Source organism: Canis aureus, chromosome 10 (genome assembly GCF_053574225.1).
Source record: "Canis aureus isolate CA01 chromosome 10, VMU_Caureus_v.1.0, whole genome shotgun sequence".
Classification (NCBI taxonomy): Eukaryota; Metazoa; Chordata; class Mammalia; order Carnivora; family Canidae; genus Canis; species Canis aureus.
The window spans coordinates 49,816,762-49,844,220 of record NC_135620.1 but is presented as its reverse complement, the minus strand read 5'-3'; the positions used below and the strand labels follow the sequence as shown (position 1 = coordinate 49,844,220).

The following is a 27,459-nucleotide window of genomic DNA, read 5'->3' as shown; positions in this document are numbered from 1 at the left end:
TATGCTGCCTAAGACAAAACTCACTTTAAATACTATTCTGAAAAACTAAAATTCAAAGGATGAAGGAAGATACACCATCCAAAAACTTTCTAAACAAAATAAAATAGCTATAATAATTCATACAATACAGTCTTTATAACACGGACATTTATTGAAAATAAAGAGAAGAAATATATAATGATCAAGGGGTCAATTCTCTCCAAAGACATAACTATCTTAAATGGGAACACACTAATCAGCAGAACATCAAAATATGTAAGGCAACACAGTTTAATAAGAAGAAATAGATAAATCTCCAATCATGGTTGAGGACCTCAGAACTGTCCCCCATCAGTAACTGGTATATCCAGCAGACAGAAAATCAGTAAGTATACAGTTGACCTGAACAGCAATATCAATCAATGTGATCTAATTGACGTTTATAGAATGTACCGTTCAACAACAAAAGAATATACGTTCTTCTCAAGCTCTCACAAAAAACAGTCGTTCACCAGGAGAGACCATTTACCAGGCCATAAAATACACCTTAATAAATTTAAAAGAATAGAAATCATACAGTGTATGTTCTTAGACAGCAATGAAATTAAACTAGGAATCGATACCTGAAAGATAGCTGGAAAATTCCAAAACATTTGGAAATTATGCAACACGCTGTCACATGACACTTGGATCAATGAAGTCTCAAGTTAAGTTAAAAACCATTTCAAACTAAATGAAAATAGTTGGGATGCAGCCAACAAACAAAACAATTCTTAAAAACTTAGTGCATCAAACACCTATATTGGAAAATATTTGAATTACTAAGCTGAGTTTCTAATTCCCTCTATAGTTCCAAAACCCAGAAGAGTCTGTCACACGTGCTTCTTCCTGATATCATCACATTGGCGGCAAAATATTGTTTTAATTACCTGTAATGATAACCTGAACACAGACAACAGGTCTTGAAGAGGTTATATAATGATAACCTTAACAAGACAACAGATCTTGAAGAAAACAGACTTTCTGAGAGAGTACTTTTGCTTGGCCCACAAACTTAAATGTAAGTTACAGATACTTCCAGAATCTAAAATTAAAGCTATCCACTGAAGAATATAATTTTGTTTGACAACTTTTAGTATCAACTATTTTAATAATATTGAGTCCATATTGTAAGCTACATGTTTGGCCTATTTAACAATATTTTAATTATTTGACCTTTATTTGTAGATAAGTTTCTTTTCTTTCACCATAATTTTATTTTATTATTATTTGTTCTCCCTTTCCAGCCTCAATTTGCATTTAGAATGCTTGTTATAGAAGTACATAGATAGAGTGAAGTTTTGCAAGAGGCCTGAAATGCTGCAGAGGCTGTAGAAATGAAGCCTTTGGGGAGCAAGCAGAAGCTTCTTCTGAAATAAAGCTCGGTTGTAATCTTATTGTGAAATCCAGCTGTTGTCTATGAAGAGTACAAAAAGCTCCTTACTACTCAATAAAGGCAGGTCCTCTTGATTATTCTTGATTTTTAATTTTGGTGCATGATCCAGTGATCTATAGGATTGATGCAATTTAAGATCACAGGCGTAGGGTACTTGGGTGGCTCAGTGGTTGAGCATCTGCCTTTGGCTCAGGTGTGATCCCAGTGTCCTGGGATCAAGTCCCATATTGGGCTCCCCGCAGGGAACCTGCTTCTGTCTTTGCTTCTGTCTCTTCCTCTCTTTTTGTGTCTCTTGAATAAACAAATAAAAACCAAAAAATAAAATAAAATAAGATCACAGGCTCTCATCCTTGGCTGACTAAGCATATAATAAACAAAGAGACAAAGTGAAAAAATGGCATGAACTGCCCTGGGTTATATTTTTTCATCTTCCATAAGCTTCCTCAAATAAGTTCTATAGATCAAATAAAGAAGTTATCTAATTCTTTATATTTGTTGTCATAAAATACGTCATCTTATGTTTTAAACTGTCATAACTTCTTATCCACAGCATTAGTTTGGAAGAAGCTAAAAAAATAGTTCCACAAATAGCTGCACAAGAAGAAAGACATTATCTGTCTCTTTTCAGAAAATCTGTTTTTAAAATATTTTCAAGAGCAATATGTGTTGTTTAAAAGATTCCAGCCATGTGAATTTAAAAGTTAAATTTCTCTTCATGTGGCTCTGGGCAACTTTACTGCCCTCTTCAGAGACAACCTAACACCTACCAGTTTCGTTTGTATAATTGATGACTTTTTACTATGCATCTTTTTTTTATATTTATATATGCACGTATAATATTGTACATATTTTATATTCAGTTATTTAAATAGCTGTAAGTTATTCAATGCTGTGGCAATGATATGAGTTTGGCTGTTTCTGTAATAAGCCACTGTGATAAATATATAAACTGCTACAGGATACACACACACACACACACACACACACAAGCACACACATCACATACCACACATAAATGTTCTTTATAAGAATCTCTATTATATAGGTTCCTGGAAACATAGTAGCAGCACCAAATTATATGTGAAGTTTATACTACTATTGGCTGAGATTATATTGAATACATACAATTTGGAAAAAAACAACAACCTGGTGCCTTTAAAATTAAATTGTCTCATCCAGATAATCATTTGTTTCTTCATATATTCTCCATGTCCTACAGAAATCTTTATTAGTTTTCTTATAAATATCTTTTTGGCTTATTATAAATTACTTTAAAATTGCATTGCTGTGTTTTTTATGATATGCTGAACTCTGCTATGGGTATTTCATGTTATCATAAATGCAGTTACAACTGGTATACTTTAAATATTATTGCCCATGTAATTTTAGACAGAAGTAGTTTTTTCAATTTTTAATTTATCTTTTGATGATATAAAATTGCTAAATATATATATATAGATTAGGGGTTTTGGAGGGAAGAGAAGTGGGAATACAGTTATTGAAATCTCAATTTATTTTAAAAAGGGGTTTGGGAGAAAGTGCCTCAAATATTATTTGTTCAAATAATCAAATTGCTAAGGTGCCTGAAACATAATGGGTGGAAGATAATGTTTATTAATACAATTAAATGAATGAGTGAATAATGACTAAGTTAATGACTAGATATCTGAATATTTCTACCAAACTACACTCTCAGGTTACTATGTTTTAAGATTATCTGTTAACCACAATCTTTCCTCCCTTATTTCTAAGGCAACATGATTAGGCTTTATTTTTGTATTTTTCTTGTAGTTACAAATAGCTAAATAAGTAATTTAGCTCCAGTGGAAGTAGAATATAGGCCCCAAAGCTATTGGTATGGCATCTTCATTCTTTCTCCCATTTCCATTGGCTACAACCTAAACATAATGGAATGCCCTTATGAACCATGCAGTGCCCTGGGTGATGACAGGGCTGCTTGCAAACTTAGGATACTCATACTCAGAGTTGGACATAAGAGCAGGAAAAAAAACCAAACAAGCAACAAGAACAACAAAACAATCTTTCATTGGGTCTTTTTGTGCTAGTCCCCTGGTTTAGTATAATGCTGTAATACCACCTATTTTAGCCTCTCAATGTTATGACCCAGTTGAATATCCTCTACCTGAAATACCTCTAATTTGATTTCATGACACTATACTTTCCAATTTCCCCTTGTGTCAGGATCCATTGTTTCTTAATCTTCTTTTCTACCTCCACTTTTCTACCTAAATTTTAAGCCCAGAGCTTAGAGGTTGGCTTCCTTATACTTTCTACAAACACTCTGGCCTGACAATATCTCATTCATACTTATGGACCAAAATACCAGTTTATGGAAGTGGTTCAAAGTATCTTTCCAGTCTTATCTGTGGAATGCAAGATTCATATAGCCAACACATTACTTAAAAAGTATGATGTAGTTTATAAGAGCATGGATTCTGCATCCAACCCAGCTGATACTTAATATTAAGTGTGAGTTGGGGCAAATCAGTTAACCACTTACTGCCATAGTTTTTCCTCATTGTAATATTATAATAGTAAAAGGTCTCATTTCATGCAGCTTTATTAGGAATGAAATGAGTTTATGTAATCCATCTGTATATAAAATACTCATAAAACTTATAAAACATTAATGAGTTCCTTGATCAGAAGCAGTGCTATGTGGAATAACATAATGGTGAATAAGGCATTTTGTAAGTCTATGACTGATGGTTTTGGCAGAGACATTTGTGCAAGGAAGACAAATGTGTATCCAGAGTAAACATCTATTGCAGTAAGAGCAAAGCAAAACATTGTCCCCTTCCATGATAGAAGTGGCCTGATGTAATCAACTTGCCATCAGGTAGCTAGCTGATCACACTGGGGAATGGTGTCATTGTGTAGGGTACTATGCTGGCCAGTTGGGCACCCACTAGTGTTTATAATTAGATTTGCCTTGGTGAGTAGATTTCCAGGTTACTGAGTGCATGCCTAATCTCCATATCTGCCAACATGGCCACTTCATGAACCCACTAGGCAATGACAGAGGTAGCTGGGGACCGAGGCTGACTGGTAGCCACAGAGTGGGTCATCTTGTTCATTTGATTATTAAAATCTTCCTCTGCTGAGGTCACTCTTTGATAAGCATCTACATGGGGTACTGTTATGACTTTGGTAAATTAAGAAACTCAAGCAGTTCTTTTGGAGTATAGTGTACCTCCTTATGTGTCATACTTTGTATCCACTTTTAGGAGCCTGCTGGGACTTCAGTCTAGTAAGAGGTAGAAGCAAAGAGATGAGGTATGGCTAGGTTTCAGAATTTATCCCCTCAATGGAGCAGAGAGACCACTTCTACTGTGGGTGGAGAGGGTACCTCACTGGATGGGAGTAGAGAGGCCTCTTTCACTGGCAAACACTTATCAGAATTTAGGAGCTCAATGCCCCAGCTTCACCAGCGTCTTCCCCACACATCATCCCAACTTTCAGGATCCTCATTCTTTTTTTCTAAGGTAGTTAGGGAGAATTCAGTCAACTAAATAGTAACGGATTTTTACTTTTTTCATTTTTATGGTTACATTTGATAGCCTTAACATGTTTATGGCAGTATGCTACCATTTTCTTGCATGTATCGTAGAGCTGGCTTACTGAAGGATTTAACTTAAAATTAGTTCTTCTTGGGATGTCTGGGTGGCTCAGTGGTGGAGCATCTGCTTTTGGTTCAGGGCATGATCCTCAGGTCCTGGGATCGAGTCTCCCTTCAAACTCCCCACAGGGAGCCTGCTTCTCCCTCTGCCTATGTCTTTGCTCTCTCTCTCTCTCTGTGTCTTTCATGAATAAATAAATAAAATATTTAAAAATAAAAATAAAATAAAGTTAGTTCTTCAGCATCAGCTTTACCTGTCTCTGCATGCCTGTGCCTTCTGTAGGTCTCTCTCCATGTCTCGTGGTAAGCCACTCACCACTGCTTCGTAACCTGGTGCTAGGTTCCAGCTATAGCAATGGAAGTGGGCTATGTGTTGCCAGCAGAGCCTCAGCCTTAAGTAGGTTCTTTGTGCTTGGATCTCAGGATGGGACTTTGTTCCTGACTATCTCCCAGTAGCAGCCAAACCATTCCTGTGTCTGTGTTTGTTTCTGGCATGGGCCTTCCTACTATTCTCCCAATGTTATTAGATTTCTGACTGGCCCAGGAGACTTTTCTGCTCCTCTTCCCAGGATTAAGTTTTTCTTCCCCTCCCTTTTTAAGCCACAATGATTCCAACAATGTTGTAGCAACTACAGGGTTCCCTTCTACTTCTCTACTAACTGAGGCTTGTGTTTCACATGACAGAGAAGTTAAGGTGATGGTTTGGGTTTACAGGCTTTTTATAAAGTGGTAGCCATTCATTTTCATACCTGAACCACAGAAAGGCACTCTCTAATTCTTCCTTGTAGATTTTTCTTATGATCACCTAATGACAGCCTGTGGAAAAGAGACTGTGAATTCATGCAAAGTCCTCTTGTGTTTGGATACCTGCTTACCCCAAGTGACACATCAGTCCACACGTGACCCCAAAGGGTTCATTAATATTTTACCTTATTATATACTACCTTATTATAGTGCAGTTTCCCTTGCTTTCTAAAATCTACAAATCCATTCATACATCCATTCAGTTATAGTTACATTCAGTTATAGTCATATAGTTTGATATATATTTTTTGATATGTCATTCAATATATAGGGAATTGCCTCATGAATTATAAAGGCTGACATCTCATGATCTGCCATCTGAAAGCTGGAGGTCCAGGAAACCTGCTGGGTAGTTTGAGTTCAATCCCTGCGAGCCAAGAGAGATGATGGCGTAAATGTCAGTCTAAATGCAGAAGACCAATGCCCTAGCTCATCCAGTCAGAGAACAAATACTTCTTTACTCTTTGTGTTTATTCCACCCTCAACAGATTAGATGATGCGCACCCACTTTAGGAAGGACAATCTGCTTTACTCAGCCTGCAGATTCAAATGCTAATCTCATCCAGGAGGATATTCTCAGACACACCCAAAAATAATGTTTGGACAAAGATTGGGATGCTTTGTGTCCTGGTCAAATGGACACATAAAATTAACCATCACATTGCCCTTGGGCTTCAGACTAATTGAGTAGCCAGTGTTCTAAACTCTGTGATGAGCTCTAGAAAATTCTAATTTGTAAATCATCTTTTTGTTTTGTTTTGGTTTTTTTTCAGGAGCAATGCACTGCCTAGCTTTCTACATAATAGGTGTAAGAGGAAATCCCAGATTTGTGTCTTAAAAGCATAAATGATATCATGGCATGTCCATTTACAATCAACCAGTGAATTCCCATTGTGCTTAGCACAAAATTCAATCTTGTTACCATGGTTCTGAGAGATTTTTCTTATGCTTTTCTCTCCTAGCTCTCCCCCTGGCCCTTTTAACCTTTTTTTATTCTCACTCATTCAGCTCTAATATATTGTCCTACCTGTGGTCTTCAAATATGCCATTGTACATGTTCTCTCAAAAATTCATTCTTCAAGTTTAAAACTCCTTTATTGATTACAACATTTAATCTTAATTCTTAGTTTAAATATCATCCTAAAAGCTGTAAGACACTTTAAGTCCATAGCAGTTTGTTTTCTTTAGAAAATGATTTCTAATAATTGTACTTCTTTTTATGTGAGCACTTCCTTGTTCTCCCAAAGCAAGCATCTTGAGAATTGGGATCAATTACATCTTGCTCAACGTTAAGTCTACAGAGTCTTGGGGATCCCTGGGTGGTTCAGCATTTTAGCACTTGCGTTTAGCCCAGAGCATGATCCTGGAGTCCCAGGATTGAGTCCCACATCGGGCTCCTTGCATGGAGTCTGCTTCTCCCTCTGTCTGTGTCTCTGCCTCTCTCTCTCTCTCTCTGTGTCTCTGTCTCTCTGTGTGTCTCTCATGAATAAATAAAATCTTAAAAAAAAAAAAAGACTACAGAGTCTTGAATAGTTTTCCATGCATAGTAGACCACTGACAAATATCTATTACCTGTTTCGGTAAGATAAACCCCGTAATTTTTGGAATTCTAATTGTCTATCCTCTTGTTTCATCAGAGCCAGGGATGATCTTGAAGAAAATAACTTTCCTATAGAACGGTTCATCATAAAGATTAATTTAAAAGACCAAGTAACATGTGGTATAGCTTTTGTTCCTGTTACCCTTGACATAGCTTTTTGTAATCCCATATGCTTAGAGCTGTTAAGTATTCCCTATCGTACTTTATTGTATCTGTTGTGTCTATTTATACTGCGCAGATTCTCAGAGGAAAACACAAATAGGCCAGATGTGAGAAATAAGTACACACACCATATCAGAAATAGTTGGGTATTTTGCAATATAGATTGCATTGAAAGTTATTCATATGCCAATGTCATATGTTCATCAAACTTATCTTTTAAGACAAGTCTGATGACTTATTTTTTTACAGATACCTAAGCCATACTTTCCAGTTGTGTATTGATTTTTAATAATATTTAAACTAGACAGAAGTTCTTTCATAATGATATCTGTTGTTTTATTTGACAGTGCTAACTTTGCACTAAGTGATTCCTGAAAATTTAGGAGCAATGTAGATTTGGGAAGTATTTCTAAAATCTTTTGCTCTTATTTAAACTTCTCTATCATAATTTAAAATTTTCTCACCAGTGGTTAAAAGAGTACATGCCTCTTATATAGACAACATCCAAAATTATGTTCCAAGTCTTGCAATCTATCATAAGTTCTATGTCCTGCAAGTTGAACCAAAATTAAACACTTAAAAACTCAAAGACTTGAACTAAAATTGTATTTTACTTTTGAAATACTTTTTTCTTATTGTTATTCATTGCCCATTATACTACTTCATTTTTCCTACCCCACTCAACTCCCCAAAAGCAAGAATCTGGAAATTCATTAGGTATTTTTTGTCCCTTGTGAATTATACTTTTATTTTTATAGTAAGTTTTATTGGTTCTAATCCCTCTACATTATTGATATGCATCTCCATATCTCTATTTCCAGTACCACATAATACAAGGTGATCAGTCAGGATTGCTTATCTAGACTCATAATTGTCTCTTCAAATTTGTCTCTTCTCTTCCTCAAAATTATTTTATCTTCAATGTATTTAAAAATTCTGCTTGATTATTTATGATTTTTTAAAAATTGTTATTTATTTATGATAGTCACAGAGAGAGAGAGAGAGAGAGGCAGAGACACAGGCAGAGGGAGAAGCAGGCTCCATGCACCGGGAGCCCGACGTGGGACTCGATCCCGGGTATCCAGGATCGCGCCCTGGGCCAAAGGCAGGCACTAAACCGCTGCACCACCCAGGGATCCCTATTTATGATTTTTAAAAAGCCACTCAAGTTTTTTTAGTCTGCTAAGTAAATATTTATACGCTTAGCCTTCCTTTCAAAGCCTATTATATCTATATTAGGAGATGTTATATCTCTATATTATGAGATATAATAGGCTTTGTCTTAGTGGTGTATTTTAGACAACTTCTCTTAAAAATTACTTGTTATAATCCAACCATCTTAATGGTAAAGGGGGAATTATGATCCAAAAAGGTTGACTAGTATCATGAGTTGAGAATCCATTCTTTAAAAAGGCTCCGCTGGAATAAATGCTATCCACTTAATTTTTTCCTATAAAATAATAACTGAACTGTTTTGTACTTTCTGCATTTTAATGAGAGGTAAAGTTATAACAAAGTTATAAAGTTATAATTCTACTTTCACTAAAATTTAAGATTCATTTAGCGCTTGATGCACATACTCTCTTCTATTGTGCTAAGTGCTTTCTATCACTATAGTATTCATTTCTTACAGGAATTTGGTTGAATTAGGAACTACCGCTACTTCCAATTTACAGATGAAACCATGGCTAACGTAGTTTATATCAACTTTTATTGAGCTAATATGTAATAGCAAAAATTTGGACTCCGGTCTTTCTGATCCCAAAGCAAATAAAATACTGTCATGAATCCCTGCTGTGTGTTAGAGAACTACATGTTTTAAAAATGTTATATTATCTAATCTTGATATTAGACAATAATTTTATTTTGTATTTTTATGATTTGTTTATTCATTTTTGAGAGAGAGAGAGAGAGAAAGAGAGGGAAAGTTGGGGGATAGGAGGAGGGAAGGGAAAGAGAAACCTCAAGTAGACTCCTCATTGAGTGTGGAGCCTGAAGTAGAGCTTGACACAGAGCTCAATCTCAGGACCCTGAGATCATGACCTAAGCCAAAATCAAGACACAGAAGCTTAATCAAGTGAGTCACCCATGTGTCCCTAAACTCTGTCAGTTTAGGTTGGGAATTGTAAGGGCTTATTGAAGGCCATATGGGACTAAAGTGTCAGAGGTGAAACTCAAGAGCAGATCTTCTGAGTGCCAAAATCATATGCTATATCCATTACTCAGCTCTATAGTTATGACTCCATAAAGATAGGCACAGGCTTTTTTTTCTACTTTTCTTCACTAGCTTGGAAGAATTCACAGCCATACAGCTTCTTTAGTTAGTCCACCACATTTAGTTCAAAGGGCTTTAATGATGAAAGGTTAGGGGGAAATTATATGGGAATAAAACATTAATTTCCTTTTCCCCATATCATTGTGTCTAACACTGGGATTATAAACCTAAATTGTTCCTGATTTTTAAAACTTTACTATTATAATTTACATACAACTTTTTCATGTTTCCCCAGTGATATTTATACTTTCTTAAGAAAATAGCAAGTCTACACAAGTAAAGGAGTTGAAGAACATTCAAGGAGAAGACTGATCAGATTTGGGGGGAGAATTCTACTTTCACTAAAATTTGTATATCAAGTCTTCTAAGTTGAATAAGATTTATTTTTCAGTTCCTACATTTATAGATTTACTCAATATTTTGTTTTCTCAAGAGACAGATCTCAGTTGTTTGGCATCCTGTTGGCACTGTAAAGAGGATTATAGAGATAAGATAGTTTTGGAAGAATTGCAACTTAAGAGTGTAGCAAATGAGTTTAAATGGTTAATTATCAGATAAATAACTTGCTTTTGTTTTGTTTTGTTTTTATGATTCCATTTTTTAAAGGTTTTACTTCATTTATTTGGGAGAGAGAGAAAAGAAGGTGAGTGAGAGGGAAGGAGAATCTAAAGCAGACTCTGTACTGAGCACAGAGCCTGATATGGAGCTCAATCCCAAAACCACACGGCCATGACCTGAGCTGAAACCAACAGTCAGACACTTAACCATCTGAGCCACCCAGGCACCCCAATAACCTGCTTTTGGATATATGATACAAGTATAACTGTAGAAGATGGAGAGTCAGAATTATGTAAGATCGGAGACTAAATGAAAAAAAAAAGGAATTAATAGAAAGTAGAAAAAATCATATATATAGTTTTACTAAAAAGCAATCATGTGACATTTTGAGGTGGATAGAAGAGAAAAATATGTAAGAGGTCTGCAAAGATAAGATCATGTTAATGTCATGAATATTTTTATATCTTAATACATAGGTATTTTAAAGACATTTATATAGCAATATTGCTCTCAAAACTCTTCTAACAAGTCAATGGATTTATGGATTTTGCAAAATACAGTCTATTTAGGAATATGGCAATGGTCACAAATAATTTTGAAGTGAAAATATGATTTAAATAACCAAGGAAGCCGTCATTACTCAAAAAATAATGCAACCTACATGGATGACTATTTTACTCATAACCTCTTCATTTTAAAAATAACACAACCATTATGATAGGTTAATTTTTATTTTACTTTAAACTTCTAATACTCTGTATAAACCATATGTGAAAAAAATCAGTATCATTAGTAATCAAGAAAATTCTAAAACTAAAAAAATATAAGAGTTGTACTGGTACAGTTGTGGCATAATTAGCATACAGAAAATGTATAGGGATGCCTGGCTCAGTTGTTTAAGTGGCTGCCTTGGGCTCAGGTCAGGATCTCTGGGGCCTGGGATCCAGCCCTGCATCAGACTCCCTGCTGAGTGGGGAGCCTGCTTCTCTCTCTCCCTCTGCCTCTCCCCTTACTGTGCACACGCTCTCTTTCTCTCTCTCTCTAAAATAAATAAATAAAATCTTTAAAAAAAGAATATGTACATTTATTATGGATCTGAAGCTTCAAAATAGCTATGTATTTCTCCTGAGTAGAACATAAGTAGATGATTTTTTAAATAAATAAACCATGGTTCGTGACCACATCATAGAAAAATTAACCAGCCAATTCTATCTCTCCCTATGATATTAAATAGACCTTCTTGGGATCCCTGGGTGGCTCAGTGGTTTAGCGCCTGCCTTCTGCCCAGGGCGTGATCCTGGAGACCCGGGGTCGAGTCCCCTGTCGGGCTCCCTGCATGGAGCCTGCTTCTCTCTCTGCCTCTGTCTCTGCTTCTCTCTCTTTCTCTCTCTCCCTCTCTCTGTCTTTCATGAATAAATAAATTAAAATCTTTAAAAAAACAATAATAATGAAAAATAAATAAATAGACCTTCTTTTTTTTAAGATTTTATTTATTTATTCATGACAGACACAGACAGAGAGGCAGACACATAGGCAGAGGAAGAAACAGGCTCCTTGCAAGAGCCCAACCTAGGACTCAATCCCAGGACCCCAGGATCATGCCCTGAGCTGAAGGCAGATGCTCAACCACTGAATCACCCAGATGTCCCTAGACCTTATTTTTCTCAAATTTAAAAAGAGCTACAAAAAATTACCCTTTTGACTCTGTATAGATTGTATGCAAAAAGTTATGAGGTAGTTTTGGCTTAAAATAAACATTTTGATATTTCAAATTATGTAAGTATTACGGATTCATTACACAAAAAATTTACTCTTTTGAAGAGTAATATTGAATAATAGATGAACAAGTGCACTGAGAAGACCTAGGGTAGATTCTAGTCTTTGCTTTTATAACCTAGTAAACACTAGGGAAGTCCCTTAGCTTCTCTGAGCCTAAGTAATGACTATACAATGGTTCTGATTCATGTTTGTCTGACTCACAAGCCTTTGTGAGAAGTAAATGATATAAAAGGGATAAAAAGAATTTATAACCATGAAACTATGAAAATGTATGCATTCATATTTTTTTCAGCAAACCAAGTTTTCCAGACTTATGTTTCATAAGAGTGGAATTTAAGGGTAGTGCTTTTTAAATTCTTACTAGGATAAAAACACTGGGAACAGCATGTTCCATTGTTTAATATTTTAGTTGGGGATAGGGCTAACAGAAATCAGAGTCTTGTAGATTGAGTGGTTTAGAAAAAGTAACTATTCATTTTTTATACATAAAAATCAGATGTCATTTGCCTATTTTAAACTTCCAATAATATTAATACTACAACTCTTTCAGTGTGCCATGTGAAAATCATTTTGCTTTAGAGCTATTTTGAACTAAAGATTGGCTGTGAGGAAAGCCTGGGCACATACTTCTATCATGAGTAAGCATCAGAAGTGAAAAATATATATTGGTACTTTTCTCTAAAGATAAAGGTTTAAGTCTCATAATGGTGGATAAAAAAAAAAAAAAGTCAGAACTTTATTTCTTAGTTTGTTTTGGATTTGTGTGGTGTAAAGCCCAAAAGATCTTGCTAGAGAATGAATGTACTTTTTTTCCTGCTGGATACAATGACTCAAATCTTATAAGGCAGACATAATAACATGACATGCTTCTCAATACCTTTGATCCGATTTGATAAAAAACAAATCTTAAATTTCCCATATTTCTAATGAAACTACAGCTGACTCCACACCAGAGATTCTGAAATCCTAAAGATCAGATAGCTAGGGAAAAGCTCTCTAGCACTCACTGGTATATCAGTGCTCTGAAGAGAAGTGTGGATCTGAAAGCAAGCCGAGCTTACCTGGGTGATTTCAGTTGAGTAACTCAGAAACATAATGGAATAAGTAAGAACTAAAACTTTAGCTGAGACTACATTTTCAAAAGGTGTTTTTCTTCTTCAACAACCTCTTTTATGTATTCTTTCTGCCTACATTCTCAACTATGTAAGTAGTATGTACAACTGGTTAAAAGTTCAGGTTCTGGCAACCCGGGTGGCTCAGCAGTTTAGCACGGTCTTCACCCCAGGGCCTGATCTTGTAGACCTGGGATTGAGTCCCTGCTTGGAGCCTGCTTCTCCTTCTGCCTGTGTCTCTGCCTCTCTCGCTCTCTCTGTCTTTCATGAATAAATAAATAAAAATCTAAAATAAATAAATAAAAGTTCAGGTTCTGGTATCAACACACATGGCCCATAAAGAGGTTCTGCCCTTATTAGGTTAGGTATCTTAAATGAAGGCTCAATTTCTGTATATATAAAATGACAAAAAATAACAATCGCTACCTCATAGAGTTAATAAAATTGAGACCACGTTTCTAGTGCTTATTAATATAGTTTAATGCATGGCATGACATGAAGTACATCGTTGGTAAATGTTATTAATAAGGGCACCTGAGTGTCTCAGTGAGTTAAGTGTCTGCCTTCGGCTTGGGTCATGATCCTGGAATCCCTAGATGGAGCCCCACTTTGGGCTCCCTGCTTGGTGAGGAGCCTGCTTCTCCCTCTCCCTCTGCTCTCCTTTACTCATGCTTGCTCTCTTTTGCTCACTCTCTCTCTTAAATAAATAAATGAATCTTTTAAAAATAATAATTATATATATTTGATAATATTAATTATAAAAAGACATATGTACCCACTTTTGGGTGGCTCTAATAAACAGATTTTACTTATTTTGTGGTTGATGAGGATTATACTGAATATTTAAGGAACTAATGATTGGCTAGGATGTGGGATGCAAAAGCTTTTTGCCATTTTAGGTCTAATTGGAGAGACTCTGAATGTTGCACTATTAAAAAGTGGACAAGGAATCTCCTTAGTTGTCATGTGATCCACATATTCTCTAAAATGTGAAGAAAATTAGCTGATTATCTCAGCATTTAAAAAGCCAAACTACCAGTTTCAAATAAACGGTTTTGATTTAAAATGTTGTAGGTGGATGATACTCTTACTGTTCAAATCAATCTTGTCTTTTACCTCTCTGTTAAATTTCCTCAAATGATACCTACTATTTTCAGAGCAAACTAAATGGATCTCTGTATGATTGAACCCTATAGTTAGGTTAAATTCTAAGGGGGAAAAAAAGGTAGCCATATTCTAATACCAATATTTTCATTCTCTGCCTCTTGGTTGAAACATTTTTTTCAGAGCATGAAAAAAGAAATGAGAGACCGAGAAAATTATAAGAAGTTTACCTCATATGAACATTAGATGGTGTTTACTCAAACACATTAAGAATGGCACTGAGGGAAATGTCAATTGTCAAAGTACTTATAGGAAAAAAATACAGATTCTAAAGTTAAGCTGATGAGTTTAAATTCTACATCTGTTAAATGCTAGCTGGATGATCTTAGGCTAAGTAATTTTATTTAAATAGATCTGTGCCAAATTTCCTTATCTTAAAAGATGCAAGCACCTACTATCTTACAGGTATGCTGAATGAAATAACTAAAGTAGCATTAATGTTAACTAAAATGCAAATTAAAATAGATCTTTTAGAAGTGTTCATTATGTTCTTGGCACTATGCTTATTAATTGAGCATATCACTTTATTTATCTATAAATGCCTTATACAGTGCCTGAAAATAAGGACTTTTTAATACATTTTTGTCACTCTCTGTATAAAGTCATAGATTACCTCATCTATGTGTGGCTCTGTGACAAGGGAATACAATGTAATACAATTATCTGTTTTTTTATATCTTCACTACTTGACTAGGAGCTCTCGGAAAGTAGGAGAAAGGTGGTTTTATGTGTGAATTTTCAGGGGACTTTTGGCAGACTTTTAGAATATATTATGTCCTCAATGTTTGTTTAGTGAATAAATACAAAGAAGTAAACTCTGGATTGGTAAAATCCAGGAAATAGATTTAGTGAAAGATAGTGCTTTAAAATTCAAGAAATACTGTAAAGAAACAATTACATAGAGCAAGGCAAAGCCTATTTAAATGCTGCACAGCTGGCATAGAGAGAAGTATGATGGATTCAAAGAAGGAAGTCATTGTTATGAGTCAGAATTAGATTTGAAAAAAAGCTCAGCAAGTAGGACCCCAAGATCTGAAAGAGTGATACAAGACAGGGAGGAAGTGTATATCAAAACTTCTCAGGAAGACTAACTATGACGTATTCGTAGTGTAAGGAGTAGACTGCTGTGGCTTCCTAACACTATCTATTTGGGCACGAATGGGGAGATGAGGTTGAAATGGAAACTGATCAAGTTTGACCATGTTACTAATAGTTATCTATTGGTGTCTTTTGAGCAAGAGTTTGCCATGAAGATTGTGTGTGTGTGTCTAACTATTTTAGCTTTGGTTAAGACAGATGGAGAAGGAAATAATTTGGGGACCTAGGACCATTTAAGCTCCTACTAAAATTCTGTATTTGTGGAAATACAAGTCTAGGCTTAGATGATAATACTGAAAACACAAAGGGAAGCATAGACACAGGAGGTAATGAAGTGAAGACACAGAAAGAGTTGATGAAATAAGTCCAAAAAGCTAGAAATATACTTCTATCCAAATGGAAATCCATTAGCAAATTTCATCGTGAATTCAATGATTTCTGAATGTGGCGGCCTAATGTTTCTCACATATGTCTGCCAAATACAATTTTAGGGTGGTAATACAGTTGTTATATGAACAAAAGAGAGATCCGTGGTCAAATAAGCTTAGAAATTCACAATTTAAAAAATAAAGCTGATTTCTTAACTCAGTGATCACTATCACTGATAGTCTAGGAAATTAGTACAGTTATTCTTCTTACTATTAAAACTATTTGGTTACATTAAACTAACCCCTTACTGCTCTTTTTTGTCAGAGCATTTCATATGGGTTGAATCTAGATTTAGGAAATGCTGATCTCCATTACAAAGAATAATGCATTTTTTCTTACAGTCTATTCTCAACCTGACACTTTTATTTTTCAGTTGGAGTTGATGTTATTGCCCTACCTGTCTCCTTTAGGTCTTGAAAGATTTTTTCCAGCTTTTAAATTATTGGAGAAGAACGAGTCAAATTTTCTTATGGAAAAGAACCTTAAACTTTAAGGAAGCTGATTTTCATGTTGTTTCTAACAGAAAACCAATTAGTGAATCATTCACTGCCATGAAAAATTTTTTGTACACCTAGTTTTTGAACGTGTGTCTGAATTCATATTTTCAATATAACAAGGAAAAGGACATAGGAACTTTTTAAGGTGTTTCCATTGAAATTTAATAAGTTTTCGTTGTGTCATAAAATGAAGTGCTTAAACTGAAAATGTATTATCATTATCCTTACTTATTTTTTTTCTTGAAGGTTTATATCATTTATTTGGGAGTGCTCTAACATAACTGAACTTCACTTCTATAAATCGCATTTTTCACTATTCCAGGTATTATATCAAGTGATTAGTGAGGGTATACTTCAGAACTTCCTATGTACTTCTGCAAATGATCCAAAATATTTGCTTGAAATTTCGTCTCTAGGTCCAATTCCACTCAGTCTAAAATGCTGGGTTCATTACAGATCAGATATAATATCTGTTAAAGAAGGCATGACTTAAAATTAAATGATATTTGTATTGTCAATATTGGCTTTTCATCTTCTGTGGCATTCAAAAGATGAGTGACAGGACATTCCTGTACCCTTAGAACCCTGAGTCCCAGGAAACTCTTTAAAAACGCTACCTACTGAAGGCATTGGTTGGTCCCTTTAAATGTTCAACTATTCTCAAGGTATAGAACCAGCTAGTCACAAATTAAGCTATTGCACATCAGCTTTGGTCCCAAGGATAGTGTTAATATTAATTAGTTAATAATATTAACCTCTCAAATAATTCAAGGCAGTTTAGCAAGTTGGGCTTTCACTTCTGTAATGGACTACAGATACTGTCCAGATAATACATATTTCTACTTTTATTTCAAATAATTACTTGAAAATATTTTTGTCTTTTTTAATAAAAGTATTTTTCATTTTTTTTCAACTTGAATTTAGAAACCTTAAAACCATATTTGTAACAATTGCTAGGAATGACAATGGATATTTTATTTTTTTATTTTTTGGCAAAGGTTGTTCATAAGCAGTGAGGATTACATTTGAACACACAGAAGTAAAAGAATATATTTCTTCTCAAGATGATCTTTATTTTTTGTTTTTTAAACCTCACAAAGCTAGAGCTTCCTGTGCATTTTATAGTACTAGTAATTGTTAACCTCTTTTAAATTTATCCTTTGCCAAAAAAAAACACCCCACACATGATTGTATATATATTGTATATATCCTGTCATCCCCATCCCTAATTGTACAATAATACAGTAAAATTCATTGGTAACATTTTACAAACTGTGGCTTCTTCAAGAGAGGCTATATGCAGATGCCCAATATTATATACATTTGCCCAGGGCCAAAATATTTTTTAGTTCAATGGCACTTGGAAAATACATGGTAAAAATCAACTATCACAGAGAAAGAACATTGGAGCCATAAGAGCTATGCCTACACAAAGGCAAAAGATGACTATGTAGTTCTGCAGTTGGCATGTGGAAAATTTTCAAGTGTTTATGAAATTACATTGAGAAAGGAGACAGGATCCTGCATAGTAGATGGAGAGAAGTGGCTCTCCAATATCCTGCCTGTATTCCAGGATCCTTTGTTCTTTGAGACTTAAAATCATAGAGTTGGGCACAAAGGAGCAGTAGTGTGCATTCATTCATAGGCAGCATCTGTCCTGATCTCTATCTCTTGCCCATTCTGAACACTGCTTGTACTTGCCTTTTGGAGTGAATGATCACCATTGCAGAAGATATCTCAAAAGGGACCTCTCACTCATTCTGTTGTTCCTATTACTTCTCCCATGTCTACTGTTAACTTCGTTCTTATTTTAAAAATATTTTGGATAATCACATCCATTTCAAATGCTTCAGATACATTTCCCTTTTACCGTATCTTCTTAGTTCCAGGAAACTGTAGCCAAGTCCAGATTGTCTATCTTTAATAGGATGCTTCATAGACACTTGGAACACAATAGTTCTAAAATAGTATCCTCCCTGAAACTCTAGCCCTTAAATATGCTTCTTTTCTTGAAATTCTGTAAGACTCAGTATTAATGCTATTAATTTAGTCATTCAAGGCAAACAAATCATTGATATTAATACTCCCTTCTCCGTATCAATAGGTGATTAAATTCTAACCATTATATTTGCACACTTTTAATATGTTCCATGTGTGTTATCCTCACTTGTCCTATTCCAGTTATTCTTCAAGGATAATCTCGTACTCACATTACAACTTATTTTGCAGTTGTCAGAAAAATGATAACTTTGGCATGTTCAGAGAACAGAGAGAGAATAGGATGTCTTGAGGATAATGGAATGTCTTCAAGATAGGTGAGTAAAAGTTGGGAAGAGTAGGTCAGGGAGTGGTAGAGGCTGCATGTTTTAACTCTTGAAGGACTGAGTAGATTTTTTTTTTTATAAATGTAACAGTAAACCATAGCAAATTTTTGAGCAAGAGAAAAATAGAAATTTAATTTGACTTATGCTTTATAAGGATCATCTAGTCATATGTATGGAAAAGGGACTGAATAGGGTGTTGGAGAACACATGAGAAGATGGTTAAGAAGTATGTGGGACAGACGAATTAACATGATTCTATAAAAGTTTTATAATCATTTACTAAATTAATTCAGCAAATATTTAGAGATATTTTTCCATGTAATAAAGAGATAAAGCTTTAGCACCCCTACCCTCAGGATAATTACATGCTGATGAAGGAGCCTGCAATAGATATCTGCATAGATCTCAATGTGGACACAATCAGGGAATAAAGAAAACCTCTTTGGAAGAGAAGGCACTTGAGCCCAATTATGAAGTGTTTATATTTGTAGAATTGAGTAAATACTTATCAAGAAGAGCACATGAAATTTATATGGATGTGGAGATAAGGACATTCAAAGGACCTCAAATCAGTGTATTTACAGTGATGTACAGCTAAGGATACACTTTGGTTTCATCAGCGGAATTAGAATAAATATATTCACTAACCTAAAACTCCTTTTAAGAATGAAAAATTGGTAAAATATTTAGTAGAGTACTTGACATAGAGAAAACAATAAATGGTAGTATAATTTATTATTATGGCTGGTACAGTGAGGAATGTTTGTAGCAGATGGTTTAGAGAAGTGGTTGAAAGGAGCAGGGAAAGTGACACAAGGCAACTTTTGGAGATGATGGATATGTTTATTACTTTGATGAGGGTGGTGATGGTTACCACAAGTGTATGCATATGTCCAAATTCATTAAATTGTATATTATATATATATGCCGTGTTTTATTTTTTAATTATGCCTTCAAAAATAGAAGACTAACGTATAATTAATAAGGCAGATATACAAGTATAAAGTAAACTAAACCATAATAGCTATTAAATCTTTTAAAAAGAGAGAAAAAGTAAAACTAGGATCAAGTAGGAATGGTTGTGTTTGCTATGTTAGTATTGACTTAATCATGAAAAAAAACCTAGTAGTCATTCATAGTTTCTATGCAAAATTTATATAATGAGACAGATTTCTCAGAAAAATCATGTGAAAGACGTGGTGGAGAATGTTACATGGCAGAAGGAGGGCTTTTATCAAACTGCCTGGTTAGAAATCTGTGCTAACTCAGATGTGAGGTGCTGACAGTCTGCCCTAAGTTATAGGTCATGTAGACAAAAAGATTATATGCAGAGAAATTTTAGGACACATACTTTACAGTTCTTGGAATTACATAGAATTTCTGTTTTAAGTTGCTGCCAGGACATAAAAACGAAGAAATGGAGTATTTGTTAGAAGTCTGAGTTGACTGAAATTCCATGAGGTTAAATAATAGGTCAAAAGTCATTCAGAAAATAGAAGAGCAGTAATTTAATTTTGATCTGACTCTGGGTCCATATTCATTGCCTTGTTCTTTGCCTTACCGGTCAGTTTGGTCATTAATCTCCCTAGAAGAAATGCTTTCTTCACCCCTTGGTCCAACCACATAATTACTTTTCCTATTCTCTCAGTAATTTGTATAAACTGTTACTAAAGCTTTAATCTCATTATGTTTCAACTGTTTGCTTAGTGTTTTTTTTTTCTAAATAGTTTGGAAATGTCTAGAATTTTGCAGTAATAATATTTATTTTATATAAACACTGTGGGTTCTCAGGTTCATAAAAAAATTGATGAAAGAGTTAAAAATATGGTGGCCAGTAACCAGGAAAGTGGGATATTTTATAGAATCCATTTTAAAATGGCACCATTATGTCCTACTGTTCAAAAGACAGGTCGAACTATCTGAATTCACAGCTCTGCCCTCTTGTATGTAAGCTTTGCCCTGTGGAGAGAAAATATCTTATGTCTTTAGAAGGCTGTGCTGAAGTTCAGCCTTTGCCATTCAGTATCACAGCAGGAATATCACAGCCCATCACTTCTAAAAGTTAATGTACCATCCTTCACAAGATCCTCTCTAGACTAATATTGCCAAAGGTTAAATGACATTAATACTGAAGTTCATGACTGCATAATGCAGTTTATAATCCTGAGGACATACTTTAACAGCAACAGCCATTCTTCTCATATTCCCCTCGTCTTTTGGACATAAAAATTGCTCTTGTGGAAAATTGTCATTTCCCAGAGGTATAGTTCTTGGTGATGGGGCTACATGGGGCACAGAATAGCTAAAACCTGAGTAAGGAAGAAAACAGTAGATAAAGAAAGCAACTGAAATCTCAGGATAGTTAAAGTCTAATAATTGGTTTTCTTATGTTCTGTCTTCTCTAAAAAACAGAGAATGTGAAGCTGTGTTTTATTTTTTCCCTATATTCCTGTGAGTGCATCCTGTGTTTGTGTGTGTTTATGTTTGTGTGATACATCTTGCTGTTTTTCTAGTTATTATCCTCTGATGATAGCAGATATTAAAAATCTCCTAATGATCCTGGATCTCAAGTGACTATGACTTTGTCAATATGTACATTGTAGAGAGAGAGGGATATGAGGAACTCAAGCTGCTTGAAACTCATTATTCAAGACAGGGACATTTATTTAAGTTCCTAAGCACTTCCCCACCAGGAAGTAGACATATAAAGTCTTCAAGGAAACTCTTCAGGCTATACATTCTAGGTAACAGACAGGAGAAAGGGATCTTTAGGATTCTGTTAATCTGGGTATTCCTTGGCCTTGCAGTAAGGAGTGTATTTTATTAACAAATATCACATTTTACTAATCTAATAGCTTATGAGAAAACAAAATCACTCTGCTATAATAACTATTTATTTCCTCCTCCTATAATGCCATCACATTCCAGAATAATGGCCCTAGTCAGTGTTCTTAATAATACCATTTAAAACTTAAAAATATTAACAATATATGCCAAATTGTAGTTAGAAAGTGGCCCCCAAAATGTGTCTTTTTATGCCCATTTGTATAGTTCAAAATCATGATGGATAATTCAGATCATGATAATGCTTACAAATTAGTAGAAGCAAGTGAAGTACAAACATAATTGCAAGAAGTATTTAAAAACAAATACTCAAACTGCTTAAATAACTTAGAAATATTCAGTCTCTTTATTTTCTCATGACCAATTTCCTCATTTATTTCTTTTAATTAAACCAAATAGAAGAGTGGGGGAGGGGGCAAGATGGCGGAAGAGTAGGGTCCCCAAGTCACCTGTCCCCACCAAATTATCTAGATAACCTTCAAATCATCCTGAAAACCTAGGAATTCAGCCTGAGATTTAAAGAGAACAGCTGGAATGCTACAGAGAGAAGAGTTCATGCTTCTATCAAGGTAGGAAGACTGGGAGGTGGGAGGAATAAAGAAACAAAAGGCATCCAAGGGGGAGGGGCCCCGCGAGGAGCCGGGCTGAGGCCGGGACGAGTGTCCCCAGGACAGGAGAGCACCGTCCTGGAGAAGCAGGAGCTGCACCAATCTTCCCGGGCGGAAAGGCCTCGCGGGGAGTTAGAGCAGGACCCAGGAGGGCGGGGATGCCCTCAGGCTCCTGGGGGGCACTAACAGACACCTGAGCCTGGGGAGAGCGCCCCACACCCCGCAGCCGAGCTCCCTAAAGGGCTGCAGCCGGTGCAGGGCTGGACCCAGGAGCTGCTCGAGGGGGCTCCGGCGGCAGCTCCGCGGAGGGGGCTGTGTGGCCCGGGAGTGCGATTCCAGCAGCGCAGGCCCGGGAGCTCAGGGCGCGGGGGACACAGCCCAGGATCCCGTGCTCCCTGCGGGACAGGCAGAGGCCGGGACCCAGGACCGCTCCTGCCGCTGGGCGGCCCGGAGCTGTGCAGATCGCCCCCGCCCCCGGAGCATCCAGGCCCCTGCGAGCTGCGGTAGTTACTGCGGGAGCTGACTCCAGGGCTGGAGAGCTGGCCACCCACTTTTTCTGTTCCTCCTGGGGCCTCACAGGATAAATAACCCCATTGAGCCTCACAGTGGCCTCACAGGATAAACAGGATAAGCAACTCCCACTGAGCCCTGCACCAGGCAGGGGCTGAGCAGCTCCCCCAAGTGCTCACAACTGAGAATCAGCACAGCAGGCCCCTCCCCCAGAAGACCAGTTAGAAGGACAGGGGAAAAACAAGTTATTGACCAAGCAGCACTGGAAGGTTCCAGAGGAAGTCGAGGGATTTACAGTATATAGAATCAGACAATTCTCCCCCTTGTTTTTTTTTTTTTATTTGCTCCCCCCCCCGTCCTTTTTTTTTTCTTTTCTCTCTCTCTCTTTTTTTTTTTTTTCTTTTATATTTTCTCTTCTTTTTCTCCTTCTCCCAGTACAACTTGTTTTTGGCCACTCTGCACTGAGCAAAATGACTAGAAGGGAAAATTCAAGTCAAAATAAAGAATCCGAAACAGTCCTCTCTCCCACAGAGTTACAAAATTTGGATTACAATTCAATGTCAGAAAGCCAATTCAGAAGCACTATTATACAGCTACTGGTGGCTCTAGAAAAAAGCATAAAGGATTCAAGAGACTTCAGGACTGCAGAATTTAGATCTAATCAGGCTGAAATTAAAAATCAATGAAATGAGATGCAATCCAAACTAGAGGTCCTAATGACAAGGGTTAACCAGGTGGAAGAACAAGTGAGTGACGTAGAAGACAAGTTGATGGCAAGGAGGGAAACAAGAAAAAAGAGAAAAACAATTAAAAGATCATGAGGATAGGTTAAGGGAAATAAATGACAGCCTCAGAAGGAAAAATCTATGTTTAATTGGGGTTCCCAAGAGTGCCGAAAGGGATAGAGGTCCAGAATATGTATTTGAAAAAATCATAGCTGAGAACTTCCCTAATTTGGGGAGGGAAACAGGCATTCAGATCCAGGAAATAGAGAGATCCCCCCCCCCCTAAAATCAATAAAAACCACTCAACACTTCGACATTTAATAGTGACACTTGCAAATTCCAAAGATAAAGAAGATCCTTAAAGCAGCAAGAGACAAGAGATCCCTAACTTTTATGGGGAGAAATATTAGATTAACAGCAGACCTCTGCACAGAGACTTGGCAGGCCAGAAAGGGCTGGCAGGATATATTCCGGGTCCTAAATGAGAAGAACATGCAGCCAAGAATACTTTATCCAGCAAGGCTCTCATTCAGAATAGAAGGAGAGACAAAGAGCTTCCAAGATAGGCAGAAACTGAAAGAATATGGGACCACCAAGCCAGCTCTGCAAGAAATACTAAGGGAGCTTCTGTAATAGAAAGAGGAAGTCCAAGGGAACAATCCACAAAAACAGGGACTGAATAGGTATCACGATGACACTATATTCATATCTTTCAATAGTAACTCTGAACGTGAATAGGCTTAATGACTCCATCAAAAGGCACAGGGTTTCAGACTGGATAAAAAAGCAAGACCCATCCATTTGCTGTCTACAAGAGACTCATCTTAGACATAAGGACACCTACAGCCTGAAAATAAAAAATTGGAGAACCATGTACCATTCAAATGGTCCTCAAAAGAAAGCAGGGGTAGCCGTCCTTATATCAGATAAACTAAAGTTTCTCCCGAAGACTGTAGTAAGAGATGAAGAGGGACACTATATCATACTTAAAGGATCTATCCAACAAAAGGACCTAAAAATCATCAATATTTATGCCCTGAATGTGGGAGCTGCCAAGTATATCAATCAATTAATAACCAAATTTAAGACATACTTAGATAATAATTCACTTATACTTGGTGACTTGAATGTAGCGCTTTCCACAATCGACAGGTTTTCTAAGCACAACATTTCCAAAGAAACAAGAGCTTTAAATGATACACTGGACCAGATGGATTTCACAGATATTTACAGAACTTTACATCCAAATGCAACTGAATACACATTCTTCTCAAGTGCACATGGAACTTTCTCCAGAATAGACCACCTACTGGGTCACAAATCAGGTCTTAACCTATACCAAAAGATTGGGATCGTCCCCTGAATATTTTAAGACCAGATGCTTTGAAATTACAACTAAATCACAAGAAGAAGTTTGGAAAGATTTCAAACATGTGGATGTTAAGGACCATCCTGCTAAAAGATAAAAGGGTAAACCAGGAAATTAGTGAAGAACTAAAAAGATTCATGGAAACTGATGAGAATGAAGATACAACTGTTCAAAATCTTTGGGATACAACAAAAGCAGTCCTGAGGGGGAAATACATCGCAATACAAGCATCCATCCAAAAACTGGAAAGAACTCAAATACAAATCTAACCTTGCACCTAAAGGAGCTGGAGAAAAAACAGCAAATAGATCCTACACCCAGCAGAAGAAGAGTTAATAAAGATTCTAGCAGAACTCAATGAAATCGAGACCAGAAGAACTGTGGAACAGATTAACAAAACCAGGAGTTGGTTCTTTGAAAGAATTAATAAGATAGATAAACCATTAGCCAGCCTTATTAAAAAGGAGAGAAAAAACTCAAATTAACAAAATCATGAATGAAAAAGGAGAGATCACCACCAACACAAGGAAATACAAACAATTTTAAAAACTTATTATGAGCAGATATACGCCAATAAATTAGGCAATCTAGAAGAAATAGATGCATTTCTGGAAAACCACAAACTACCAAAACTGGAACAGGAAGAAATAGAAAACCTGAATGTGCCAAACATCTGGGAGGAAATTGAAGCAGTCATCAAAAACCTCCCAAGACAGGCCTTCCAGGTAAGATAACTTGATCTAGACTACAGCCTTTGGTTCTCCTGAAGGCAAGAGACAGCACATGCTCTAAATAATTTTTCTAAAACAAAGAAAGGTTCGCTGAGATCGTCAGCCTCTTGTGGTCTAGGCAATGTGAGCTGACCAAATTATTTAAGTAACACTTTTTTTCTCTAGTTTTTCCATCTCCCTTCCTCCCTATTTTTTTTTTATTTTTATTTTCCAGCACTTTGCTTTGCCCCAAATCTCCAAGCAAGCCTCATCAAGTTCACCTCGAGTCTCTTCAAGGACAACTTCATCAAGGAAACCTTGAAACCTGACAAAAATTTTATTTATTTATTCATGAGAGACACAGAAAGAAGGCCGATGGAGAAGCAGGCTCCATGCCGGGGAACCTGATGTGGGACTCAATACCAGGACCCCAGGATCACGCCCTGAGCCAAAGGCAGACTCTGAACCACTGAGCCACCCAAGCATCCCTAAAATGAAAGTAATTTAGAAAATACTTGAAGAACTCCCACCCACCCACCTACCCACCCTGCAACAATGTCAGAATACAGTCTCCAGGTCTAAGCTGCTCGACTCAAGAGTGGATTGATCCCATTGTATGAAACACCTTTGAAAGGAAAATTCTCCACCACTTCTGCCAGAGGTTGAATAGACGGAAACCTGTGGAATGTCAAAAAGACCGACTGGTTCCAGGAATGGCCAGATTCTTATGAGAAGCACATCTACAGCTCTGAGGACAGGACTGCACAACGGCATCTGAGCAGCTGGGCCATGCGCAACACCAACAACAACAACTCCCGCGTCCTCAAGAAGTCCTGCCTGGGTGTGGTGGTGTGCAGCCGCGACTGCTCCGCCGAGGAGGGCCGCAAGACGTACCTGAGACCTGCCATCTGTGACAAAGCCCGGCAGAAGCAGCAGAGGAAACGCTGCCCTAATTGTGATGGGCCTCTGAAGCTGATTCCTTACCGAGGCCATGGGGGCTTCCCGGTCACCAACTTCTGGAGGCACGAGGGATGCTTCATATTCTTCCAGTCAAAAGGAGAGCACGATCATCCAAAACCAGAAACTAAATTGGAAGCCGAGGCAAGAAGAACAACGAAGAAAGCACACACAGCATCTTCCTCTGTCTCCTTAAAGCTGAAGGGGCGCCCAGAGACAAAGTCTCTTTCAGGTGAAACTCAAAGTTGGGGAAGTTTACCTTTAACTTGGTCTTTCCAGGAAGGCGTCCAATTGCCTGGTAGTTACAGTGGACCTTTAATAGCTAAGCCTCCCCAGCAGAAGTCACTGAATGATTGCTTATTCTTCTCCAAGACTTATTGTTTGGGGGGAACCACTCATTTGGCAGACCCCACTTCCACCTTGGGCCCCACTAAGCTCTATGAGAAATGCAAACTGTCCAGTAGTTGGATCTATAAGAGTGGGGACCTGCTTCATCCTGTTTCTGGAGTCTTCTCTACGATGATTGGCAAACGTGGAATAAAAACACTGCTTTGGGGAGAAATTCTCTTAATGACAACTGTTGTCCCAATTATCCTTTTCCTCTGACCAGCTGGCCTTATGACTTTCCCCCTCCTGGAACTCTTCAGAACCCTTTACCCAGCAGATTCCAGTGGAACCACCTGCAGCTGAAAGTAGCTATTGTCCATTATGGCCAAATCCAGGGGGGGAGCTTTATGTAGAGAAGGTACATGTGGATTATATTTTTTTAAATTTATTTTTTATTGGTGTTCAATTTACTAACATACAGAATAACCCCCAGTGCCCGTCACCCATTCACTCCCCTTCCCCGCCCTTCTCCCCTTCCACCACCCCTAGTTCA

General features: G+C 36.9%; 1 pseudogene; it reads left to right on the top strand.

The window, feature by feature from the left end:
- The window catches only part of LOC144321534 (chorion-specific transcription factor GCMa pseudogene), a 47,658-nt pseudogene that overhangs the window by 19,957 nt on the left and 242 nt on the right, over positions 1 to 27,459 (top strand).